We start from the raw sequence: 19,243 nt of genomic DNA on the forward strand, positions 1-19,243 counted from the left end.
CTCTGCCAAAATAAAAAGAAAGAAAGAAAAAAGAAAAGGACCTATATGTACAAAAATATTAAAAATATTAAAAACAGCTCTTTTTGTGGTGGCAAATAATTAGAAATTGAGGGGATACCCGTCAGTTGGGGAATGGCTGAACAAGTTGTGGTATGTGGTTGTGATGGAATACTATTGATGAGCAAGTGGATTTCAGAAAAACCTGGGAAGACTTATATGAACTGATGCAAAATGAAGAGAGCAGAATCAGAATGTTGTACACAGCAGTTGTAACAGCAATATTATAAAATGATCAACTGTGAATGACTTAGCAAATCTCAGCAATACAGTGATCCAAGACAATTCCAAAGGACTTAGGATGAAAAATACTGTTCACTTCCAGAAAGAGAACTGATGGAGTCTGGATGCTGATTGGGCCACATGTTTTTTCACTTTATTTTTCTTGCTTTTTTTTGCAATGTTGCTAATATGGAAATATATTCTCCATGATTTCACATGTAAAGTTGATATCACATTTCTTGCCTTCACCATGGGTGGGGTAAAGGGAGGGAGGGAATTCAGAACTCAAAATTTAAAAAAAAGAATGTTAAAATAAATAGATTTGATTTTTTTCCAAAAAAGGAAGACCCAAGTTAAAATCCTACCTCAGACATGTACTAGCTATATGACCTTGGGTAAGTCACTTAATCTCTGTGTACCCCAGTTTCCTCAACTGTAAAATGGGGATACTAATAGCACCTACATCCCAAGGTTGTTGTGAAAAACAGATGAGATAATAGCTGTGAAGTGCTTAGCACATAGTAAGTGCTCAGTAAATGTTTGCTCTTTCCTTCTGGTGAAATCAGATTATGCAGCAAGGTAAGTCAATTTCCCTGAACCCTTTTAATTCTGTTTCACCGAATCCTCAGGAACAGGAAAAAAAAAAGGTCCAGGATTTGGATGCCAGCTCTTAGTTTACTGTAAAGCTAATAATATAAGATTCAGAGATGAAAGGAACTTTATCATCTAGTCCATTTAGTCTAGTGGCATTTGAGTTGAGGTTTGAAGGAACTGGATAGATGGGTGAGATCCCAGGCCTTTTGTGATACAGATGAGGACGCTAAGGCTCTCACTGGGCAGGTGACTTTATTCAAGGTCACATGGGGCATCAATATTGGAGCTGAGATTCTCTCCCCTCTGGCGCACTGCAACTTTATTTATGATGGACAATCATTTCAGTGACCCAGAAATATCCCTCTAAGCTTCTTGGAAAAACTCTTGAAAAGACTGTCTTTAATCATAAGAATGCTTGTGACATTCTAAATTTTGATGGCCTCCGGGGTTTCTCCGAGTTTTGAATTTTATTGGTCCAGGTAGTCTTTACCTTCCTTAGAGGCAATGTGGTGTAAAAGTTAGAGAGCTAGCATCAGAGTTAGGAAGACCTGAGTTCGGGTCCTGCCTCAGAACATATTGGCTGTGTGACTCTGGGTAAGTCACTTAACTTCTCACTGCCCCCAGGCAGTTTTCTAAGACTATGATGAGTTTCAAAAGAAGGTTCTGTGTCTGCATTAATAGGAATTCCTCATCTGGCGCTCCCTGTGCTAATGAAATCCAGAATCCTGTCCAACAACAAAAAAAAGTTGCCTGTTTCTTCTTTCTGCTTAGGAATTGACTGACTCTTTGTTATCCTGGAATTGGAAGACTTCAAAGGTTGCCAGTGGGTTTGGCATGCCAAAAAGCTACAATATTTCTTTTGTGTTTGTTCCTTTGGCCAATCTGTATGGCTGAATTGGAAATTAAAAGCCCTGCTTTAAAGGAAACTACCTAGGGAATAAAGATTCAGGTAGTAGGTGGGTGGGAGGCAGTGGAGTTGACCTGAAAAGAGTTAACTAAATCCAATTTAATCCCTGGGATTTGGGGGGAAATGGGACTCACCGATTCAATGCAACGGATTTTTACAAAGCATCTGCAGTCAAATAAAATCAAGCATGTATTTATTAAGTCCCTACTATGTGCCAGGCACTGTGCTAAGCACTAGGGTTGCAAAGAAATGCAAAAAAAAACCCAAAAAAACCATCCCTGCCTTCAAGGACCTCACAATAATTGGGGTGGAGGGTGGAGAGTGAGAAAAGGGAAGGGAGGCAATGTGCAATCAACAAGATGTAGGTAAACTGGAGATAATCGCAGAGGAAAGACTAAAATTAAGGGGGGGGGGCAGTGTCAGGCAAAGCTTATCAAGCCTCTAGTGGCCAAACACTGTTCGGTGGGAAGGAGGGCTGTCTTGATGGCTCCTAACAGTCTAGAAGGGGGCTAGGATACCATACTATGAGAACAGTAGTCTTCGATAATAACATGATCGGTGCATTAGATGTAAAGTGCTTACAAAGCTTCTCTGGTGTTTTTGTCCTATCCCGCTGGGAGTAGAGTGGAATGAATTTTATTAGAAAAAGAGGTTTCTGCCTGTTGTCCCCCAGGCTTAGCCTCAGGGTGGAATGGTTTGCGGAGCCCAGAGGACCTGAGAAGAGAATTTGTCCCAGAGCTACCTGCTGTGATTCTGAAATGGCATCAGACTCACTTCCGCAGCTTGAGCCCCTCCCGGATTTCCCTCTCTGTCCTGTAGAAGAAGCCATAAGGTTTGACAGATGATTGAGCTTAGTGCTTTCTTATAAAATGCAGTCACTTTTTGCCTGAAGCAATGATAATATCTATCAGGAAAGCAGCAGAGGCTGCCTTTCTGAGGCCTTTCCACTCCCTTAACACACAGAGACATTTTAGCGAATTTAGCTTCAGTAGAAAGTGTGGGTTGACAGTCCAAGAATAGGATGTTCCCTGCACAATAGACAGTTGGGATATTGGCCTTGGAAACAGAGCTCCTTCTTGATCTTAAAAAGGTTGGTTCTTAGCATCATAGATTTTGAGTGAAGAGGCTATATACCCTGACCCTCCATTTTGTGGATGAGGAAACTGAGACCTCAGAAGATGTAAAGTAAGGTTAGTTAGTAAGCATAAGAGGAGGAATTTGTTCTCTGAAAACCCAAATCTCCTTGGCTTTGAGTCCAGCTATCTGTCCACTGCACTATGATGCTTACCCTTAGCTATCAATATAGAATTTAAGAGCTAGAAAGGTCCTTAGAAATAATCTAGTACAGCTTCTTCATTTTCCAGATTAGGAAACTGAGGCCAGGTCAAGTCATTTGCCTCAGAGTCACACAATTAATAAACAGCAAAGGTGAAACTTGAACTTAGACTTTCTGACTTTTAATCTAATGCTTTTTCTGCGTATCCACTCTTGGCACTTTTCCATAAACAATTTGAACAATCTTTTGGGACTTTGATGCTGTTTTCTCCTAATGCACCATATTTGGGTCAATTAAATATGAAGTTGTGTGATATAACCAATAAATGGACTATGGGATCTAAATCACTAATAATTAGAGAAATGCAAATTAGAACCTCACTTCACACTCATTATATTAGCAAAGTTGACCAAAAAAAGGAAAATGACAAATACTGGAGGGACCGTGGGAAAATAGGTACATTAGTGCATTGTTAGTAGAATTATGACTTGGTCCAGCCATTCTGGAAAGCGATTTGGAACAATGCTCAAAAAGATATTAAACTGTGCATGCTCTTTGACCCAGCAATACCACTACTAGTACCATACCCCCAAAAGAGATCAAAGAAAGAGGAAAAGGACCTATGTTTAAATGTGTGTGTGTGTGTGTGTGTGTGTGTGTGTGTGTGTGTGTATCAGGTGGCAAGGGATTAGAAACTGAGGGTGTGCCAATCAATTGAGGAATTGCTGAACAAGTTATAGTATATAAATGCAATGGAATACTATTGTGCTGTAGGAAATGTTGAAGGGGATAACTTCAGAGAAATATTGGAAGATTTGCATGAATTGATGCACAGTGAAATACACAGAACCAGAAGAACAATTTACACAATAACAACAATACTATAAAGATAAACAACTTTGAAAGAATTGGGTACGAAATTTAAAAAAAACTAGAAAAAGAACAAATTAAAAATCCCTAAACACTAAATTGGAAATCCTGAAAATTAAAGGCCAGATTAATAAAATTGAATATAAGAAAACCATTGAATTAATACATAAAACTAGGAGTTGGTTTTATTAAATTATTTTAAAAATACATGAGCCATTGGTTAATACAATTTTTTAAAAAGAGAAGAAAACCAAACCACTAGTATTAAAAATGAAAAGGGTGAATAGACCACTAATGAAGATGGAGTTAAAGCAATTATTATGAATTATTTTGCTCAATTATATGCCAATAAGTTTAACAATATAAGTGAAATGGAAGAATACTTACAAAAACATAAACTTCCCAGATTAACAGAAGAGGAAATACAATATCTAAAGAAACCTATTTTGGAAAAAGAAATTGAATGAGTCGTAAATGATCTCCTAGGGAAAAAGCATCAGGACCAGATGGATTTACAAGTGAATTCTACAAACATTTAAAGAGCAACTAATTTCAACATTAAATTATTTGAAATAATTTGCAAAGAAGGAGTCCTACCAAACTCCTTTTTTGAAACAAATATGTTACTGATACCTAAACCAGAAAGAGCAAAAACAGAAAATTATAGAACAATTTCACTAATGAATATTGATGCAAAAATCTTAAGTAAAATACTAGCTGGGAGACTACAACAATATATCACAAAAATTATACATTGTGACCAAGTGGGTTTTATACCACGAATGCAGGTTTGGTTCAATATAAGGGAAACTATTAAAATAATTGGTTATATCAATAACAAAGGCAACAAAAATCACATGATCATATCAACAGATGCGGAAAATTTTTTTGACAAAATACAACATTCATTCCTATTAAATACACTTGAAAGCATAGGTATAAAGGAACTTTTCCTTAGAATGATAAGACTTATCTACCTAAAACCATTGGCAAACATTTTTTGTAAGGGGAGTAAGCTAGAAGCCTGCCCAATAAGATCAGGAGTCAAACAAGGATACCCATTATCATGAATATTATTCAATATTGTATTAGAAATAATAGCAATAAGAGAAAAAAAAAGAAATTAATCAGAATGGGCAATGTGGTAATAAAACTATTTCTTTTTGCAGACAATCTGATGGTATACTTGGAAAATCCTAGAACTTTAACTAAAAAGCTAGTTGAAACAATAATTTTAGCAAAGTAGCAGAACATAAAATAAACCCACATGAATCATCAGTATTTCTATATGTCACCAGCCCTGCAAAGCTCTGTAAAAAGAGATAGTGAGAGACATTTCATTTAAAATAATCATAGATAATATGAAATCCCTGGGAGTATACCTGCCAAGACAAACCCAGGAATTACATGAACATAATTATAAAACCTTTTTTATCCAAATAAAGTCAGATTTAAATAATTGGAGAAATAGTAATTGTTCCTGGGTGGGCTAAGTCAATATTTAAAACATGCCAATTCTACCTTAACTGATCTATTTATTCAGTGCCATCCCAATTAAATTACAAAAAAATTATTTTGAACAAAAAAAATAATAAAATTCATTTGGAAGAACAAATGGTCAAGAATATCAAAGGAATTAATGAAAAAAAATGTAAAGGAAGGAGATCTACCAGTGACAGATTTTAAACTGCATAAGGCAGTAATTATCAAAACTATTTGGTACTGGCTAAGGAATAGAATGATGGATCAGTGGGAAAGGATATACAATACATAGTAGTAAATGATTATAGTAACTTTGTGTTTGGTAAAGATTTAAGCTTTGAGGACAAGAACTCACTATTCAGTAATAATTGTTGGGAAAACTGGAAAGTAGTCTGGCAGAAACTAGGTATAGACCAATATCTTACACCATTTACCAAGATAAGGTCAAAACGGATACACGATCTAGACATAAAGGGAGATATCACAAGTAAATTAGAAAAACTTGGAACATATTACCTATCAGATTTATGGATGAGAAAAGAATTTATAAACAAGAGATAGAAAACATTGTGAGATATAATATTCGATTACATTAAAAAGGTTTTATACAAATAAAACCAATATAGCCAAGATTAGAAGAAAAGCAGAAAATTGGAGAAACAAAATTTTAAAGACAGTTTCTTGGTTAAAGGTCTCATATCTCAAATATATAGAGAACTTTGTCAAATTTATATGCATATGAGTCATTCCCCAACTGATAAATGGTCAAAGAATAAGAACAGGCCATTTTTGGAGGAAGAAATTAAAGCTATATATAGTCATTTTAAAAAATTCTCTGAATCATTATCGATTAAATAAATACAAATTAAAACAACTTTTAGATACAGATACTCAGAGGGGAAAAAAACAAATGTTTAGAGGGAATGTGGAAAAATTGGGACACTAATACACTATTGGTGGAACTGTGAACTGATCCAACCATTCTGGAGAGCAGTCTGGAATTATGTCCCAAAAGATACAAAATTGTGTATACCCTTTGACCCAGCAACACCACCATCAGGTCTATTTCCCAAAGTGGTCAGGGAAGAAGAAAAAGAACCTATATGTTCTGAAATATTTATAGAAACTCTCTTTGTGGTGGCAAGGAACTGGAAATTGAGGGGATGCCCATCGATTGGGGAAAGGCTGAATAAATTGTGGTATTTGATTGTGATGGGATACTATTGTGCTTTAAGAAACGATGAGCAGGATGATTTTAGGAAAACGTGGAAAGACTTACCTGAAATAATGCAGAGTGAAATTAGCAGAACCAAGACAATGTTGTATGTAATAACAGCAATATTGTTTGATGAGTAAATATGAATGACTAAACTATTTTGAGTTATATGAATATTTAAATCAACTACAAAGGACCTAGGAAGGAAGATGTTATCTACCCCCAGAGAAATAACTGATATAGGGAACTGTGTATTGTATAGTTATGTCGACGTTCTCTAGTGTGAGGTTGGGAGGAAAGAAGGAAATCAACTTGGAACTCAAATGTAGCAAAAAAAATTTTTTAATACATTACAGAAGTACAAAGAAAAGTGCTATTGGGTGAGGTCTATGAGAAATCATCATTGACCCACTCAATCAGGGAAAACTTCACGGAGGAGGTGGCATGTGAGTTGAAATTTTTAAAGCGGGTAAGAATTCTATAGGATAAAAGGGAGATGGACATACCAAGCATAGAAAATATGAGCAAAGGCAATGGGGTGGGAGGTTGTAGGATGTGTTCAGGGGACAGTGATGATAGCTAGCTTTTATATAGTGTTTTAAAGTTTGCAAAGGACTTTTAAAATATTATCTCATTTTAACTGGGCAATGCAGAGTCCTGTTTGTCTAGCAGACAGGTCATTACCTATGGGAACTGGCCTTGGAACATGCATGGTGTACACTATGAACTGACAATCTGAGTGGAGGCTTAATGAACTCCAGAGCATATGCAAGTATGCTTTGATAATTATCTATCTGCTTACAGTATGGTGATGAAAGACCTTTTGATTGGCTGCTGAGTTGGAACTGAGGGTGCATACAAAAGGCTTCAGCAGAGAAAGTCAACTGTTCCCTTTCCCTGGTGGCTTTTGAGTGAAAAAGATAAAGTGTTTTGAGTCTCTGGGTTGGGAAAGGTCCTCATGGCCCTCTCTCTCACTTGGTCATTATGGAGCCATCTAACCCAGAAGTATCAAAGCCCAACCTGTAGGCCAAAGTGTTCCCCACAATTTTTGAGTGCGTCAGAATCATATTAAAATGGGATTGGTGGACTATGCTTAACAAAAATAAATAGATATACAATATGACACAGATAATGTTAATTTTTGGCTTTCTGTATAAATATGTAGCTTATAAGGATCTATTTCTATTTCAGTTTGACATCAGTGGTCTAGGCTGTGACCTTTGGAGCTTCAGAAAGTTGGAAGAGCAACCAGAAATCCCGAAACAGAAATCCATGGCAGAGTCTACCATTACCATAGCAACCAAGCCTACTGAGCCAGCGTGGTACTGAAGGGCTACCTTCGTGACAAGCCAAGCAGTGAATCATCTTGGCATTCAAGATACTGAATCCTGCACTCAAGGGAGCAACCCAGTTCATCCACCAGCTATGCCACACCTAAAAATGAACTTGGTGACAGGAACATTTAATGGCAAACACTCTAAATTTGAGCTCACTTTCCTCATTATGTGAAGGTGGTAGAGGAGCGGGTGTTCCTGCTTTTGGAAGATTTTGTATATCAGTTCTTTTTATAACTTCTCAGTAAAGCAAGAAATAGCAACTGGCCAAATTAATATTGAGGTACTATTGGGATGATATTAGGGGAATATTATCGGTAATTGATAGTGGGACAGAAACATTGGGGTGGGATGGGGTTCATGAGATATAATGCAAACCTCCGTTATGAGGCCTGTCTTCTTGATTGGTGACTCTGTACTCATGACCAACCATTTTAGGAGAGACCCCAGCAGTGCTTCACCTCATTTGCCTCTGAACTCACTCTCCAGATTTCTCCTCCACTATCAGTTTGTTCCCTTATGGGCACCATTTTTGTCCTTCCCCTCTCTTGCTTTCCAATTCCTTTATATATGTTGTCTTCTCCCGTTAGAATGTAAACTCATTGAGGGTAGAGACTATCTTGTCTGCTTGTGTTCATATCCCCAATACTTGGCACGGTGCCTGGCATACAGCAAGTATGTAATAAATGCCCTGTGTATCTATAGCAGTAGAAAGAAAACCCTCCAAGCTCCTCAAGGTTACTCCTAAAACTCTCAGGGCAGTAGCTGTGCTCTGGGGACCTGACCTCCAGTGTGAGTTGGGGTTGGGAGGATAAGGCCTAGAACTTATTATATACTATGAATAGATACATAGATGGAAATAATATAAAATATTTCTAGAATGGTAGGGTGATGCCAGAGCTTAGAATAGGCTTAGAATACTAGCAAAGGAGTTGAACTATACTCCAAAGCCAGTAGAGAGCCACTGAAAATTTTTGAACCGAGGGGTAAAACAGCCATATCCATATATAAGGAAGATTATTCTGGCAGAAACATAAAAGGTTGATTGGAGGGGCAAGAGAACGGCGGCAAGAAGAACTATTAGGAAGATGCTGACATAAAGACTCGTATCAATTCTAGAGTAGTTCAAAGTAGAAGGGACTTATGCGAAATATTCCAGAACTAGAATGGACCATGGCAGGATATGAGATGAGAAAGAAAGAAGGGTCAAAGGTAGTCCCCAGGGTTGGAGACATGGGCAGATGGGGTGAATGCTACTTATGAAATGGTGAAATCAGAAGGAGAAATAGATTTAGGAAAAAAGATGAGCTGTTTTTCTTTTCATTTGTTAAATTTGTGGTGCTGGTGGAACATTCAGTAGGAGATGCCCTATGGGCAGATTGAGATGTGAGTCTGGAACACAGGAAAAAGGTCATGGCTCACAGAAATAGATTTGGGAGTCACCTGCATGCAGGTAATAATACATTAGGTAAAAATAATAATAGTACTGAGATACATTAATAATATATGAGGTAATAGGACATTGCCTAACAAATATTACAGACTCATAGATTTAGAGTTGGAACGGACCTTGGAAGCCATCCATCATGAGCTCTCTCATTTCTCCTTCCTCATTTCTTTACATGTCTCAGTGTCACCATCTATTTTCTCTCCTCTTTCCCCATTCTGGTCAAAAAATAAGAGGCCACTGGTGGTGTAGGGACTGGAACGCTGGACCTGGAGTCATGAAAACCTGAGTTTAAACCTAGCCTCAAATACTTACAGATGTGTGATCCTGCATTAGTCATTTAACCTTTGTTTGCCCTAGTTTCCATAACTATAAAATGGGAGTAATGGAGGCAGCTAACTGGTGCATTGAGCACTGGCCCTGGAGTCAGGAGGACCTGAGTTCAAATTTGGCCTCAGACACATTTAATTAGCTGTGTGACCTTGGGCGAGTCACTTAACCCCAATTGCCCTGCCTTCCCCCCTCCAAAAAAAATGGGAGTAATAAGAGCACCTACTTCTCCAGGTTTCTTTTGGTATCAAATAAGAGAATATTTGTAAAAAAAAAAAAAAAAGTACTTAGTACAGTGCCTGGCACATAGTAGGATCTATATAAATGCTTTTTCCCTTCCCCATTCCACCCCCACTCCCCACTTCTCAAGAAAATGAATTGTTATAGGCTAGGCTTAATTTAGGCCAGTCCATTTCAGGTTTGAGGTTTAAAATACAACTAGGCGTTATGGATCTTAAAATATAACTAGAATCACTTTATTAATATAATCCTGGTTTCCAGCCAAGTCTGGAGCATTTTTTAAAAATAGTTCATCATTTTTATTTTTCAATTAACACATTTAAAAATTTTAAAGGTCTCTTCTACTATTCCTACCCCCATTGAGCAAATAAAAAAAGTAAGTAGAACACTCATATAGCTGCATACTGCAGCCAAACAATTTCCCACACTAGCTAAAAACTTATATCTCTACATTTTAAGTTCTTCATTTCTCTGTCAGGAGAACCTTCAATTTCATTCCCTGGTACTCATGGTTTATCATTGTGTTGATTAGAGTTCTAGATGCTTTCAAAGTTACTTTTCTATGCAGTGTTATTAAATTGTTCTCCTGGTTCTTACTTCACTCTGCACCAGTTCATAAAAGTCTTCCCAGTATTCTCTGAAATTTTCCATTATATCATTTCTTATGGCATATTAATATTCTATTATATTCCTATACCACAATCTGTTTATTCATTCCTTGATAGTAGTATTTTCCATTTTTGGAGCTACTATAAAAAGAGCTACTATAAATATTTTTGTGCATATGGATTCTTTTTCTCTTTCGTTGATTTCTTTAGGAGTATAAACCAAGTAATGGTATTTTGGGGTCAAAGGGCATACATAGTTTGATGCTTTTCTGGACATGGTTCCAAATTGCTTTTGAGACTGGCTGGACCAATTTTCAGATTCATCAACAGTGAAGTAGCATACCACAGTCTCTACAACATTCCTCTTTTTCCTCAAAGCTCTTGGAGCATTTACTATGCAACTCACCTTATTGGTAGAAAGAATGCTACCATGCTGCTCTTGTCTAGGGGCAAAGCTAGTACAAGAGTTTCAGAGATTCTTCTGGGAAACAACTCCAGGGAGGAGAATGAGAAAAACTCTTACAGATGCATAAAAAAGGTATGTCCTTAATTTCTAACTTGCCTTCCTAGAAACTTCAGAGACTTTCCTTTTGAGTGAGAGAAGGACCTCTCTTTTGGTTGAGCCAGATTTCATCTCACTCTCACCTAAAGAGTTTTTCTATTTGTATGTTTTCTGATATATTCTATTATGTAGGATTTCTCCTATTTTGTTTGCTATTTGCTTACACAAGTAGATTTACTCATTATTTGCTGTTTGTGGTGGTCTTTGGTATAATCACTGTTTGTTGAGAAGTATCATACATTGCACATATTTTCAGACTTTTCCAATGTATTGATTGATTATGCTGGGGTTTTTTTCTTCTTCCTTTTTTGTGTCTTAAAAATATGTTTTTTATGTGGAATGGCTTTCTGGGAGCAGAAGAGGGAGGAATACTGGGGAAATTTTGGTGATATAAAAAGTAAAATCTATTAATAAAAACTTAACTTTAAAAAAGTATACAGAGGAAAGACATAAGCAGCTTTGGGAGAGACAGAGATCATGGAAGACTATAGAAGATGGTGCTCGAACCAAACTTCGAAGGAAATTAGGGATTCTAAGAAATGAGGTAAGGAGGAACTGCATTTCAGGACCAGATGGGGCAACCAGTGGAAAAACATGGAGATGGAAGATGGATTGTCTTGTGTGAGGTAAGAAGGCCAGGCTTCCTGGATCATAGAGTTTGTGAACAGGAGTGATGAGAGGGCTGGAAAGGCTGGTTGGGGCCAGGTTATGAAGGTCTTTAAATGTACTTGTATTTAATCCTAGAAGTAATTGGGAATCACTTATTGAATAAGGGAATTACACAGTCAGACCTTCGTCTTAAGAAAGCACTTTGGAGGCTGGATGGAGGTTGGATTGAAAAGGGGAGAGGCTTGAAGCAGGGAGACCAATTAAGAGGCTACTGCAATAATGTAGATGAGAGGTGATGAGGTGGTGGCTATGCCAAGGGAGACAAGGGTGAGAGAGATGTTGTGGAGGCAGAATCGCCAAGGCTTGGCAAATCTTTGCCTATGTGGGGTAGAGGGAGAATGGGGAATGACACAGGCTGTAAACTTGGGTAGCTGCAAAATGGTGGGGTCCTTGACAGAAGTATGGATGTTTGAGAAATGGGTGAGTTTGGTAGGAAAAATAATGAGTTCTTTTTTAGTTATGTTTTAGATATATTGAATTTAGGAAGCCTATACGACATCTAGTTTGAATTGTCCGATAGGCAGTTGATGAGGTAGGACTGTGGCTCAGGAGAGACCTGGGCTGTATATGTAGATCTATCACCTGCATAGAGATGATTATTTAATCTATGGATGTCAGCTCTCTGAGGGCAGACACTTGTTTGTTTTTATATCCTCAGTGACTAGAATAGAGTAGGTATTCAATAAAGGCTTGCTGATTGATAGACTATTTTCAAAAATAAAATAATTAGGGGCAGCTAGGTGGCACAGTGAGTAGAGCACTGGCCCTGGAATCAGGAGGACCTGGGTTCGAATCCAGCCTCAGACACTTGACACACTTACTAGCTGTGTGACCTTAGGCAAGTCACTTAACCCCAATTGCCCTGCCTCCCCGCCTCCAAAAATAAAATAAAATAATTATCCATAGGATGAAGGAGGCAAAGAGAAACAGGAAAACGTTGTACTTATAGCAGCAACATTGTACAATGACCAATTTTGACAGACTTAGCTCTTCTAAGCAATACAAGGATCTAAGACAACTCCAAAAGACTCATGATGCTGTCCACAGCCAGAGAAAGAACTGTGGAGTCTGAATGCAGAGCGAACCATATATTTCTCTTTTTGTTGTTGTTTTTTTCTTTCTTGTGGTTTTCCCCTTTTGTTCTGATTCTTCTTTCACAGCATGACGAATGTGGAAATATGTTTAATATGATTGTACATGTATAACCTATATCAGATTGCTTGCTATCTTGGGGAATGGGGAGGGATTGGAAGGGAGAAAAAAAATTGGAAATTAAAATCTTATAAAAGTAAATGTTGAAAACTATCTTTACATACAATTGGAAAAAATAAAATACTATTAAGTGGAAAAAATAGTTATCCACGGGATCTGATGAGAGAGGATAAAGACAAAATAGAAAGCAGAGCCTTGGGGGTATACGCACAGGTAAGGGCTGTGGTATGGATGATGATGATTCAGTAAAAGAGACTAAGAGGGATAATCAGACAGGTAGGAGAAGAATCGAGAGAGATCAGGGTCATAAAAATGGAGAGAAAGAGGAAGAGAGGAAGGAAGGAAGAAAAGAAAGGAAAGAGGGAGGGAGGGAAGAAGGAAGGCAATCAGTATTTAAACAGCATCTACTATGTGCCAGGCACTGGGCTAAGCACTTTACAAATATCTCATTTTATTATCGTAACAACCTTGGGTGCTGTTATTATCCCCATTTTACAGCTGAGAAAGCTGAGGCAAACAGAGGTTAAGTGACTGGTCCAGGGTTACATAGCTCACAAGTGTCTGAGGCCAGATTTATGTCCTGGAGGAGAATATAATCAACAGTGTCCAGTACTGCCAAGAAGTCAAGAGGAATGAGGAGGAGTAGGGCACAGGTTAGTCTAGTAATTCAGGTTCCAGACTGGAATAAAATGAGACACTTGTGGAACATTTATTTAGCCGTTAATCGAAGGAGACAGACATAGCCATAATACATAAAGGGTATTCAGCGACATGGAAAAGACAAACAACTTTGAAAGACTTAAGAATTCTGATCCACAACAATGACCAACCATTCTAAAGGACTTAAAATGAAGCATGTTCACACCTCCTGACAAAGATCTGATAAACTTATGGTGAAGAACAAGACATACATTTTTGAATATGGCCTATGCAGGATTGGCATTACTTAACTCTACGTATTTGTTGCAAGGGCTTTGTTTTTTCTGTTTTTCAATGGTGTGGGATGGGAGGGAGATGAGAGAGGGAAAGCACATTTTTAACTGAAAAAAAAATTTAATTTAAAAAACAAGTCCTAAGGACACTGTGTTGGTAAGCAAAATGGGCTCTTAGCACTTAGTTCAACCAAGTGCCTTTGAAGAGTTTGGCTTTTGTTAATTCAGTGTCTTTGATTGAGTCTTACTAGGTGCTAAGCCCCAGGCCCAAACCCCTATTAGGTATAAAACCTATGTGGGTGTGGATTGGTAACTAAGGTGGGGCCCAAGGTGGGGCTAACTAAGGGGAGGTGCTAACTCCAGAGCCAATCATAGGAGCCTAAGTTCTGGTCATTCAGATGACGTTTGATGACGTCTGAAACGCTTTAAGAAGAGAGGACAGATCCATTTGAGCAGGACTCTCACTCTTGGTGGCAGTGGAGACTCTGGACAGCTGTAGCTAAGAAGCCCTCCAACTCATAAACCCAGATGCTGAGACTTTGTTAAACTCCGGTAACTATGTATTGGGATTTGAATCAGACAAGGTCTGTCTGTCGATGTTTGTACTTTGTATTTGCTCTGAAGTTCAGGATGCTGGCTTTTTCCCCTGAATTAAGTGAGTGATATTTGCATGCTGAATTAAAGTAAGCTTGTCAACCCCTTAACGTTGCTTTCCTTACTAAAGCAGATCAAAAGAGCCTGGGCTTTGGTAGTGTGCTTGTTGTTGGGTTTGTGTTGCTTTTTCACCCCTACAACAGCTGCTAGCCGGATTGTTGAAACAGACACTGACTCCACTTAGGCTTTTTTTGTGCTCTTTAGTGACCAGGAAGCCTTGTTGAACCTTAGCCTGTGTTCACTGTGCCAGATGCAGGTTTGGATAATGGCTCTGACACTAATCTAGCAGTGTGACCTTCAGTAGGTCACATAATAGTAATAATGATAATAATAATATCTAACATTTTCATATCACGATACTCTTAAAGGGTCAGCTGGGTGGTGCAGTGGATAGAGTGTTGGCTTGGAGTCAGGAAGATTCATCTTCCTGAGTTCAAATCCAGCCTCAGACACTTACTAGATGTGTGACCTTGGGCAAGTCACTTAACCCAGTTTGTCTCAGTTTCTTCATCTGTAAAATGAGCTGGAGAAGAAAATGACACACTACTCCAATCAATGGCTTTGCCAAGAAAACCCCAAATGGGGTCACAAAGAGTTGGATATGACTGAAAAACAACTGAGTAGCAACAAACAAAACATAAAAGTGGCTTTAAAAAGTGAAAATATTATCCTTATTTTACAGGAAACAATGCCTCAGTAGCTGAGCAAGCACAATACGCTGCAAAACGCTGTGGATTAGAAGTCACAGGGAGGTAGAAAAGCCATTCCGGGGAAAGATCACAGGATTTTGGAGTTTGAATGACTGTTGCTACCGACTACCTAGGCGACCTTGGGCCTGTGTCTGTTTAACCTTTCTGGGCTCCAGTTTCATCATCTATAAAATGAGGAGGTTAGACTAGATGTTCTCTGAAGGTCCCTTTCGTCTCTAAATCTTTGACTCTGATATAACACCCCTACTGGTCTCACTCTCCTAATTCTCACAGTCATTGGCTGGTTAGATACCCAGAGGGTAACTATTTCTTTCATGATCCTAGAGATAATCGTGAGGAGTTGGAGGTGGTTTTCTATTGGTCATGAGCCCCTACGAGTGTGCTATTTATTCGTTAACAATTGGCTAACCCAGGGGTGGAAAACCTGCCTCCTCCATAGGTCCTCAAGTCCTTTAGACTGAATCCAAGCTTCACAGAACAAATCCCCTTAATAAAAGAATGTGTTCTGTAAAAATTGGACTCCATCAAAAGGCCACACCCAAGGACCTAGAAGGCCAAATACAACCTCAAGGTTGCAGGTTGCCCACCCGTGGGCTAGACAATGTTAATTAGTTTTTTAAAATGGGAATTTACTATGGTAAAATTTACTATGCTGAAAACAGTCTATATAAGAAATATCTTCTAAAAACCTAACACACTTGCCATTTTCAAACATAAAGTTCCTAGGGAAAGTGAGTTCATACTTAGACATCACATATGGAAAAAGGGTAACTCTTAGCTCCTCATTATTGAAAATCCTTTTTCCTTTCCTGGAGCCCTTTCTCTGCTGGGATAGGAGAGTCAAGGTCTTCATAGAATTCTCTATCCCAAAGAGGTCAAGCTTCCTAACCCCCAAGGATCATGTCAACAGAGAGCTAGATGTGTAAATGTGGAGTCACCTGTGATAAATGAATCATGGAAACTGATGAGATCATCAAGAGAGAATCTATAGAGAGAGAAGAGACCAGGAAAAAGGCCTCCAAAGGGAAACCAGGAGAGTTGGGAGAGGAAGAAGAGGCTACTTAAAGAAAGATGTGTGAAATGGGATGTAGCCCATGGGTAAGTGCATCAATCTTCCTAAATTGATCCAAGGCTGCCCCGGAGATGTGCATATACTGTGGCCCTGGATCAGAGATTGAGAGTTTATAGGCAATCAAGTCCAAATCTCTTTATTTTACAGGTGAAGAAACTGAGTCTGAGAGAGGTTAAATGACTTCCCATGGTTCTACATCTAGCAATTATCTGGGGCTAAATTAAAACTTGTGCCTTCCTGGCTCTAGACCCAGCAACCTATCAATGGCACCACCTGCCTGCATCTGTGATGAGCATTATCTGAATAATAGTAATAAAAACTAGTGTGTGGAGGGCATAGAGTTCAAGCTATATGAATTCACCCGCAAACTGGGAAAGGGCTGTATTTGAGGACCTAGAAGGCCACATGCAGCCTTGAAGCCACAGGTTCCCCACTCCTGGTGGGGCAACAAAGCTTACACCCACTGTTGATACTTTCCCCAGGGGAACTCCTAGACTCTCAGTTGCTCTTGAGAAAAAATTCTTCTTCTCAACTTGACTAGTGCGTGGATGGGTTTGATGCAAGGTTATATGTGGAGGATGTATTGGATTCCATGCCGTCTTGTGGAGGGAGGTGGGGAGTGGGGGAAGGGAATCTGGAACTCGGGATTATGTAGAGCCGGGTGTTGTAAACTAAAAAAAAAAAATTTAAAAAAGAAAAAAATTAATTGACATCTTTTGTTGAGTATATCTTTGGTCTATCACCTTTATTTCTTTTTCTTTTTAATTGAGTTGTGGGTTCTTTATATTTTTTGATAGTATTTTATCCTTTCAATTACATGTAAAGAAATTTTTGACATTCATTTTTTTTAAATTTTGAGTTCCAAATTTTTCTTCCTCCCTTCCTCTCCTTCCCCCTCCCTAAAACAGTAAATAATTTCATGTAGGTTATATATCATCACTTTCATTTCTGAAAATACTCTTTCCACCGCCCTATCTGGCAAACCATTCCTTGTAACAAAGAACTGTTATTTAAGGGGGAAGTAATTCAGCAAGACCAAACAACAAATTGATGGAATCTGATAGTATATGCAATATTCTACACCCACACTTCCTGCATTTTTATATGATGGAGGCTTAGCTCCTTGGATATCACAGATCAACTTTATTCCTATGGGCATCATTGTAGGTTCAAAGTAACGAGAGCCTGTGAAATAGGGCCATCCGACATCCACATTGGTCTTCCCTGTCCCATAGTGAATTCTGACTTCATTGGCAGTTAATGCTGCTACTTGTTATCTTGTCAGGCAGAATCCAACTTAGGACTTATTTGGCAAAATATAATCCACTGGATTGTTGTTGGTCTACACTTGAAATTGAGCTCCATATGCAGAGCTTATCTGTGGTTTTTGTTGTTTGATCATTTTAATCATGCCTGACTCTTCATGACCCCATTTTGGGGGTTTTCTTGGTAAAGATACCGGAGTGGCTTGCTGTTTCCTTCTTGAACTCATTTTACAGAGGAGGAACTGAGGCAAACAGGGCTAAGTGACTTGCCCAGGGTCACACAACTAGTAAGTGTCTGAGGCTGAATTTGAACTCATGAAGATAAGTCTTCCTGACTTCAGGCCCAGTGCTCTATGCCTTATCTGTGATTACCCACTTCAAAGCCAAGAATTCCAATTTGAGTGTTGGGACAGCAAATCTCACTGTCACTAAGACCTCTACTGACGTATTCAATAGGCTTAGTACAAGACAGTAGACTACCAAGCTTCTAGGCTGTCAGGATGCTATGTAAAGAGCTTGTTTGTACTTGCATAAGTCAACACTGGTGCCCAAAGGAGGCCCCAGAACTTGGGAGCTTATTCACTTCCTCATCCTAGTGATTTGTTTTTGCCACTTTCCTCTTGGTTTTTCTTAAATACGTAACCATTTATTAAGCATTTACTCTGTGCCAGCCACTGTGCTAAGCACTAGGGATCCAAAGAAAGGCAAAAAAACAATCCTTGCCCTCAAGGAGATTACATTCTAAATGGAGATTTATGTAAATAATTGGGCATATATAGAATAGAAGGAATATATCTCACACAGGAAGGCATTAGCAACTGCAGGTAGAAAAGCAGAGAGGGGGGAAACTGAAAAAGGTCTTTGCGGAAAGTAGCACTTGAGCCGAGTCTTGAAGGAAGCTAGGGAACTCAAGAAGCCAAGTAAGATCATTGAATAACTTAGAGATGATTGCATAATTCTTTACAAATTCCCAAAGGTAGGCACTTAATCTTAAAAGACTCTTTAAGAGTCTTTGGATTCAGTCGTCTGACAAGCACTTTTATCTTCCTGGAATCCATACTCCCTGTTGAGACACTACTTAACCCGTGTACTTGACAAAGGCTCGGCATAGTTGGCATTTCTCACTTGATAGCTCCAGTGTTCACTATGGCAAAGATGATAAAAAAAAAATTAAACAGTCAGTATTGTAGGAGCTATGGAAAGAGAAGCACACTAATACACTGTTGGCTCACCTTTTCTTATAGCACAGTAGTATTCCATTACAATAATAAACCACAACTTGTTCAGCCATTTTTCAATTGATGGGCAACTGTGCAATTTCCAGTTCTTTACTCCCACAAAGAGAGATACTATAAACATATTAGAACATATAAGTTCTTTTCCTTTTTCCCTAATCATCTTTGGAAATAGACCTGCTAGTGGGTATTGCTGGGTCAAAGGGTATAGGCAATTTAATAACTCTTTGGGCATAATTCCAGATTGTCCATAATATCCCAAATGATTGGATCAGTTCACAATTCCACCAACAATGAATTAGTATCCTTATTTTTCTATATCCCCTCCAACATTTGTCACTTTCTTCTT

Source organism: Trichosurus vulpecula, chromosome 8 (genome assembly GCF_011100635.1).
Source record: "Trichosurus vulpecula isolate mTriVul1 chromosome 8, mTriVul1.pri, whole genome shotgun sequence".
Lineage (NCBI taxonomy): Eukaryota > Metazoa > Chordata > Mammalia > Diprotodontia > Phalangeridae > Trichosurus > Trichosurus vulpecula.